Genomic DNA, 9,357 nt, shown 5'->3' on the forward strand with positions numbered 1-9,357 from the left:
GAAAAAACACTAATTGCATCCCTATTGTATGCAAGTGATTACACTAAGGCTGTGAGGAAAAGTAAATCAGAAATGCATCCCTTCTTGCAGAAATCAGTGGTGGCAAAAAGTCAAACAGTTGAGCCCTTAACCTCCAGGAGGAGTACTCCATGAGCCTGGCACACGGATGAAGGAGAAGCTGAAGATACCTTGGGGTATTGGCTTGATATTTAAGAAGACATTTAAGATTATTCTTTTAATCAATAATCAGACCCACCTCATTGAAACCATACTACTTCAAAAGACCACATTTATCATTTAATTGGAGTTCTTACCAGAACTTGTTTTTCCTTTTGTCTTTTGTTTGCCAAATTCCTTTTGCATGACTTTTCAATGGATGGTAGCTATTCTCTCTCAATGTGCCCACAGGGGGAAATATCATTCCCACACCTTTACTTTATATATATCTATATATCTATCTATATATATATATATATATATATATATATTTTCCCCTTTGTCCCAGGAGTAACGTGTTTATTTTAGAAATTCTGGATAATATAATAAAAAGTGAGAATTGGTACTTAAAAAGTCTTCCATGGTCACTGGCCCATTATCTGGTCTATGACTCAAGGGATCTCAGCTTTACAAAAAGCTAAAAAAAAAAAAAAGTCTCCTTTTGGCAAGCCAGGAGCAGAGACAAGCTAGGGGATCTCAGAATTAAAGGAGGGGGGGGGAAGATGTTTCTGCAGTGATAGGCAAGCCAGACCAAACCCAGAGAAGTAAACAATATTTATTGGTTCATGCTATCTATAAGCAAGCTAATAAAGGCAATTAGATATTTCTGGCATACAAAAGTTGAAATTACAACCCCCGAGGATATATAAAATCTCCACATAAAGCTTTTTTTTTTTTTAAGTCTTAATATAATTTAGGACTATTTTATTAACCACACACTAAGAAGTTCTTTGTGTGTTAATCAGCAGCTCTTATTGTGCTCATGTAAATAAACAGGCAAATAAAACACCAAATGAATCTTGGTGATTCAGAAGATTGTTAAGTTAATAAGTGCTGTCAAATCCTTGCCTTAAGGCAAAAACTTGAACCCAAGTGAAACTAATATCTTGCCCTGCCCTCATTAGGAGTCAGGATAACCTTACAAACTACGTGACAGAGTGAGAGGGAAACCCTTGCATTCTGGATCAAACCAAAACAAAGTGAAGCAAACAAAATAAGCACACAGAAAAGGATCACTATGTCCATCACTAGTCCTCACACAAATGCAACCTTGTGCCCTTTCCTATAAATTTCTATCTCCCTAATGAAAACAACTATCCATTGCAGATAGGATAATCATGCACATATAATTGCTGTTTTTCTCCATAAGAATAAATTCTATAATCTTTGGAATCGATATAAGATCTTTTTTCCTTTAAATTTTATCTGTAGGAAAACTGTCTGGCATCTTTCATGTTGCAATCACAAAATTAAAACCAGTTTTGGGAAGTGGAAAAGTATTCAGATATGATGGACCAAAAAAATAAAATGTCCGGCTTAGGACCCAAAGTCATTTATTCATCTGACATATGTTTAGTGAGCAGCTTTTATGTACCAGGCACTAGGGATGAATCTGTAAACAAAAAGGGAACCAACCATGAGGAAGTCTGAGAAGATAAAGTGAAAGCATGGCGGCATCTCAAAACAGAAGGTTAGGAAACATCTCAGATAAAATGAATTCGAAATAGAGATATAAATAAAATGAAAAAGTTAGATGAGCAGAAACATAGGGAGGAGTTGTCTAGGATGGTGAGGTGAACATCCAGATCCCTGAGGACTTTGCCATGTTGAAGGAAAAGGATGGAGACCAGCATGGCCAGACCAGAATGAGTTCCAATTAGTCTAAGTTGACATGAGGCCAGACAAGCAAGAAGGGCCACACAGATCACATAGAGCTCTGCAGGTCATGGACATGATTTTAAATTTTCTTCAATTGTAACAAGCCACACATACCAGAGCTAGTGCTATTTTCCAATGATGACAAACTGATTAGTTAATTAATGCCCCAGTGTGCTCAGGTCTTGATAAACTCTGAACTCTATTCTCAATACTCTTCCCAATTCAATCCTTGCAGGATTGACTTCCAGTTGTCCACAGTGATAAAAGTCTACATAACTTACCAGATTGTGGTTTCTTCCCCTTCCCTATTTACTCCCATATTTCCTTAAATGAGTTTCCTGAGATCTCTTGCCAACTCAATGCTGTGCAATACTATCCTTACCTCAGAATCTTCTTTTGGTGGAACTCAAATTAAGGTGGAAAGTTATTCCTCTCATCACTGCCAAGCTAAAAGCCATGCTTTAAGGCTCAACTTAACATGGTTTTTCAAAGCAAGCCCAGAATGTGCCTGTTTGTGCCTTTGCAAACTCTATTCTTTCTGCCTTGCTTTTCTTTCCCCATTTTCAACGAACTAGAAGCATCATCTCTTAGATTCCAACCCAAGCATCACCTACTCCTTTAAACTTTTTTTGCCCCTTCCTGGGCAGTGTTACTGTTTCCAGGCCTTTCTCCTTGCTTTCAAAAGAGAAAACACATGCACACATGCATACAAACAAAGCCAAGTGATGAGCAGAATTATGATGCAAAATTAATAACATAATTGAAAAATGATCTTTCTTCTGTTGTCACTGCAGGAAAATACTTGTTCCTTTTAAATACACAGAGAGGCAAAGAAACATGGACACCTACCATTTTCTCTGTGCTCTCTCTTTTATGGTTCCCAGATATTTTCTGAAATCAGTATTCCTGGTACTGGTTACATTTTTAACACGGCTTTGACTAAATTTCATGAGTGGTTTGCAAATTCCTCTCACTAGACAACACATCACAAAGATCAAAGGCATATGTATAAGTACCAATAGGATATGAAGGGGAAGGATGATACTAGAGGTTGCTGAGGATCCAACGTAACTATCTGCATAATTACCTGCAGTTTTTCCTTGGAGGCCGTGTTCAAGATGAACAGAGGGAGAGCAATGAATAGATTCAGGATCAGGGCTTGGCTTCTAACTTTTTATTATGACATGTATCGGTTAGGTGAGGAAATAATACATATCTCTAAGACCTTAGGCAAACTCTAATACTAGTGTCATTAAAGAGGCAATAAGCAGGGGCACCGGGGTGGCTCAGTTGGTTGGGCATCTGCCTTTGGCTTGGGTTGTGATCCCAGGGTCCTGGAATTTATCCCCGCATCAGGTTCCCTGCTTAGTGGGGAGCCTGCTTCTCCTTCTGCCTCTCCCACTACTTATGCTTTCTCTCTCTCTCTCTTTCAAATAAATAAATAAATAAATTTTTTTAAAAAGAGGCAATAAGGATTACTTATATAAATAGATTTGTATATTTAATAATAGCATCCACCCATTCTACCTCTGGGTCCTAAATGAGCCACCACAGGAAAGCCACATTCCCTCTGTTAGCCTGATCTTTAAGATAGTACTCCAGTTTTTGCTTATTTATAGCTCCAAGTTACAAGCATCATGCATGAATGCTATTCTTAAGTCTTAGAGCTATACTGAGAAGATTGTGTCAGGGTAATGACATAGTATGCTAATGCCTCAATTTCCCCTGCCAGAGAGCTCACCTGTTAAAGAGAGTGAATTTGCTGGGAATTTGGGACTGACATCTGTGAATTCCATAAAGCATAAGCTTTCAACACTTATATACAAACGTTAGCTGCAGATTCATGTGTGATGGAGAGGTGGAGCAGCCTTCCTCTGTGTTCCCAAGGTCACAGTCAATTTGGGCTGCCTGTCTGCCATCTCCATGACGGCAGAGTGTCTGTGACGATGCCAAAACAAAGCAGTCCACAGATCAGCCCTCCCTCACTTCCCCAGGATGTGTACGGGGCATTCTAATGGGTGTTTCAGTCTCCGGGCCACACGAGATTAGCCTGGGCAGGAGACAGGGAGAAAAGGAAGAAAATGATTAGCTTTTATTTCCTGGAGCTCTGAGTTGTCCTTCCCGCTGAAGAAACAGGGGTTCCCCATACTAGAAAAAAGCCCTATGTAAATATATAGGCATTCAGAGGAATTGAGACTGATTTGTTTTACAGAATGGTTCCCAGAAGTTTCCCATTAAATAACCAGTGGAGAAATAGTCAAATTAGTTTATTGGAGACTTATAAGTAAGGCAGGGGATAATTTATAAGCTTTCTCTACATATCAAAAATGGTGGTAAAAAAATGGAAATATGACTTGATCATGTAGGCATATTTAATAATTGGCCTAATATTCAACATAATAGTCGTAAACTAAACTAGACTTTCTAGAATGTGGTCTTTCTTAGCATGAATTTTTATGGAAAAAAAATACACACACACACACATCGAAAAGAAAAAAATCTGGAAAAAGTATCATCAGAGTCCAGTGTTTGTGATTCTGTTTAATTTTAAATAGTCCGTTAGAATAACATTACTGCATTTCTTCTTCTTTTTCCTATTCTCATGGCTGATTCATACCTTAGGAGAAATGTCAATCAAAGAATTCAAATCCCATTTTTCCATATCTGAAACAGTATTATGCACTATTTCTCTAACATAAGGCATAAGATGGATATTGGTCACATGCCATGAATTTTTCGTCTAACTGCAGCACACTGTCTGTCACAGAGAGAGCCCCCAACTTCATCCCCTACTAGAAGGTCAACCTTGAATCCAGGTTCACTGAGGCGCAGATCCTAACGGGACATTGCCCGTGAGAGCTAAGTGTTCTTATTTTGGAGAAGAGCAACATGGTGGCCAAAAAAGTGGATCCACATTCTCTTTCCCTCGAATCTCTTCACCCAGGTAAGGTCTATTCACTCCCTCATCTTTAAACAGTAGCTCAAGGGGTGCCTGGGTGGCTCAGTGGGTTAAAGCCTCTGCCTTTAGCTCAGGTCATGATCTCAGGGTCCTGGGATCAAGAACTGCTTCCGGCTCTCTGCTCAGCGGGGAGCCTGCTTCTCCCTCTCTCTCTGCCTGCCTCTCTGCCTACTTGTGACCTTTTTCTGTCAAATAATAAAATCTTAAAAAAAAAAAAAAGTAGCTCAAACATCACTATAATAGTAATTCTTTTTTGTGACCACACAACCTACAATCTCTTTACCTATGGCATTCCCCATCTTCCTCTTGTTCATCTTTCACTGCACTATCCATTTCCTTAATCATTTTGTTTATCTTTTCTTCACCCCCACAAAAAGGTAAGTTTCACAAGGACAGACGCTCTTGTTTATAGTCTTTGTTGCTATTTTCCTGGCACCCAAAGAGGGTGTAGCTCATAAGACGCACTTAACACAATGTCGTAAATGGATGAAAATGAATATAAATGGATGAAAATTGCCACTATTACTGTTTTATATGTGGAAAAAAATCACAGTGGGGCTTGGAAAGGACAACTAATTTGTCAGGGGTATGGCTGGTCGAGGGCAGAGCAGTTCTGAGGCCCCAGTCTGTCTGTCTGACCCCAGGCAAGGCCTTCCTCATCACACTGTGTTGTTTCACAAGTGCTTTGCTGACCGTCATCTCTCCACTTGCTTGGTGAACTTTTCCTTTTAAATGAAGATCCATTCTTTGGGCTTTTGATTCCATATCTCTTCTTTATTAGTGGCCTAAGTGACAAAACCAGGTGTGTACTAGGTCTCTAATCTTGTGAAAAAAACGGTTAGTTTGTGTTGGTTTGTTTTAATCTTACGTTCACATGGTGCAGACCCAGCAAACCAATTCTATTTTGCATTATTTTGGAAACCCCTGCATAATCCATATGGAAACTCAACACAAATGTTCTGGTTATTTTACATGGGGTTTCAATAATATTTGATGACTAGAGAGTCCATAGGGCATTTTCAAACATAAGTAATGGGAAGTTGGGCTGAGTTAAGAGAGACACAGTTGCAGCTCCTCCCCCACAGTGCTCAATCACTACAAGCTGGGTAAGAAAGCTGATATAATTGGTTCAAGAATATGGTAACTCATTTCATAAATATCATACAAATCACAAGTATTTAAAAAGAAATTTCCCCAAGTTTTCCATCTATGGAACAAACCACTATTCCACCTAACCCAGCTGGGGAATTATTTTGCTCCGAGGAGAGTTACCCACTAAAAAAGCCCATTTCTTCCTGCTCGTATCTTTAAAGCTTCTCATGAACTAGTCCCAACCTGGATTGACAAAATTCCTGACACTCGAGGATGAAGGGATTCTTTCTTTACCATTCCTACCCCTCTTTCTGGAGTCAATGAGCCCACCTCCCACACATTTTCGAAACTACAAGATTCATCTCCTGTCCTATGGTAACAAAAGGGCCCTGTGAAGACACGAGAGCTTTGACAAAGGGTCTCTTCTATTTATTTCATTTCAAAGGATAATACGCACTTCCTGACCGATGTTCTTACTCTTGGTAATGTAGTTCTTGATCATCAGTGTCTCCGAGTCACTGAAAGGTTGTTTATTAGATGGGAAATAAAAATTCAAATAAAATTTAAAAATTAAGAATTCAAACTGGAACATGTACACAAATTCACAGCAATTTATGACAACTTATCAAGTTCAAATTTTAGTGGATGGATGTTTAATCCATCTTACTTAACATGAATATAAACTTTGAAAACTTCTAAAAGCCACTTTCTCCAAGAAACTAAAATCAGATTTGTTTGCAGTGTGTATATATGTGGTTTTAAATTTTGAAAAGTCTGGGACCTTAATTTATGAGTAACTTAGCAACTTAAATATTGTTGTGTGTTAGCTGACTATCAGGGGAAGAGAGGAGGCAGAAATACAGAGCAGACATTTCTCAATCACACCTCTTTTATGCCTAAGCTCTAAAATGGAGATTTAATAATAATTAAAGGTTGTTGTAACTGTTTTGTGAATAATTATAGATTATATTTCTCTGGATTATAGAAAATAAAACTATTTTATTATTTAAAAACCCAGGAGTTGACATTGTAGTTTTAGGACAAAGAGTCCTGTTGTGACATTTTTTTCTGAAAAAGAAAATTATTTAAACATGTAATTGCAATTCATGTGAAATTTATTAGAAAACTCAATCGCTGTACACTTTATGAATGAGGAAATATACTGCCTATAGAGTTTGTATAAAAAAAATCTGCAGCATTGCTAAATAATTGTATCACACATAAAACACCTGTGTTTTTCTATATGATGCACTGTCTTCCTAAGATATTTTACATTTTTTACCATTATACATTTGTATTTACTGGTACTGGTATTTATGGAAAATTGTTGTACGTATCAGTGAAATGGTTATAATCGTGAAATTGCACAAAAGAAGGAGGAAGCTCTTGGCCTATATAGACCACAAATGATGTATTCAATCTCTGATAACAGAGAGTGGCTATACCCAAGTGTTACTATAATCTGGGACAAATTTCTGAGGGAGTTAGATATATTTTATTTATTTTTTTCCCAAAGATTTTATTTATTTGACAGAGATCACAAGTAGGCAGAGAGGCAGACAGAGAGAAGGGAAGGGAAGCAGGTCCCTGCTGAGCAGAGAGCCCGAAGTGGGGCTCGATCCCAGGACCCTAGGATCACAACCCGAGCCGTAGGCAGAGGCTTTAACCCACTGAGCCACCCAGGCACCCCTATATTTTAAAGTTCATTTCATTTTATATATATATATATATACATATATATATATATATACACACACACACACACACACACGTAATATAATTATATATGTAAATATATTACAGATCTCTTTAATATATTGATCTGTTTAATATATAATAGATAGATAAATAGATGTCTAACCTTCTCTATGGAAAGATGAAGGGCAGATTTCTATTCTTTAGGTAATAAAAATGATGGGAACATTCCTATCTTCAACTTGTCTTTTTTAAACTGTTATAGAACAACTATTAAGTAGAACAAAAGAGATCAGTACTATCACTATGAAGTTGCAGGGATCCTTGAAGACTAAGAGTGGAATTCATGAATTAGGTATATGCTGCTTTAAAATTCTGTTGTTTTTTAAATTTGATTAAGGATGAAAGAAGAAAAATTAAAATCTTGGATTTTTTCCCTGAGGTTGTCTTTAAATCCATAACCAACAAATTACTGTGAGCTTCCCACTGTGGCTGTTAATAACTGTTACAGTTAAATCTTGGAGACTGATGAAGTTTAGGCAACTAGGACACATGATCCTGGCCTTATCTTACATTTGGATCTGTTCACCTTTTCAAAGTCACTCATTATGAGATTGACAAAGAGCCCAGTTGTCTCAAATTCCCAATGTTTACTATAAACACAGGAAGTTCGTAATTCTCAGAATTAAGCCTAACGCGGAACCTGTTTCCGTGGAATGAATTCTGCCATTTCCCAACGAACCAAAGTGAAATACTTGAAAGAACATGTACACTGATGAATATCTCATTGATTCAGGCCCCACTCATTTAGAATCTGCAGTCATTCAAACATGTGTGAAACACCTCTTTTTCTCTACCCACAAGGAAAAAATCTAATAAGCCAATCGACAGTGCAAATAGAAGTTCTAGAGAGATAGCTGACATACAAGAACTGACCGCCTGTTGTTAGCCTTGTTTGGAGATCTGTGTTATTCATTGGAGCATTATTATTTCAACTTAATTGTTATCACATGCTAGGTGGTTATTATGTGAGTAATACAAAAGCTTCTGAAGGACAAAACAATATAAGTATTTACTGCTCCATACCTATATGCAAAGCAACTTGTAGAGCACCTTTCATTAAATTTTTGCCAAAATACTACAAACGGAAGCCTGAGGGGCCAAGTGATAGGACAGTTTCTGGGGTAGATCTTCCCCTTGACTATCAGGAGCCTGAAAATAAAGCTATTGGTTTGGCTCATTCCCGCCTGAACTTCTGGGGTTGTCATTGAGGTAGAGGCTATGAAGACTTCCTCTAAAAGAGAAACAGACATATAAATGCTAAGATACACTTTGTGCTTTCATATTGGCTTACTTATAATCTTCCAACAAACACAAGAGGTATCTCTGGTTATTTCCATGAAATATCTAAATAAATCAAGGCTCGAAAAGGCTAAGCAAATATCCCAAGTTTGAAAAGCCACTCGGTGGTGAATGTCTTCCGTGGTCTCCAAGATGTATGCATTTTACGTTCTATCACATCAGAAGTGCTGTTAACTGACTAAGAGCTGCAGTGGGTGGCTCTTCACACAGGCCTTCAGCACGACACTTACCATGTTTTGTCATTTATCACAGTGGTTTGCATACTCATTCCCTGCACTAAGCAACTACAACTACAGCTACAACTTTTTTTTTTTTTAAGATTTTATTTATTTATTTGACAGAGAGAAATCACAAGTAAACGGAGAGGCAGGCAG

This window comes from Neovison vison, chromosome 4, assembly GCF_020171115.1.
Source record: "Neovison vison isolate M4711 chromosome 4, ASM_NN_V1, whole genome shotgun sequence".
Taxonomy (NCBI): domain Eukaryota; kingdom Metazoa; phylum Chordata; class Mammalia; order Carnivora; family Mustelidae; genus Neogale; species Neogale vison.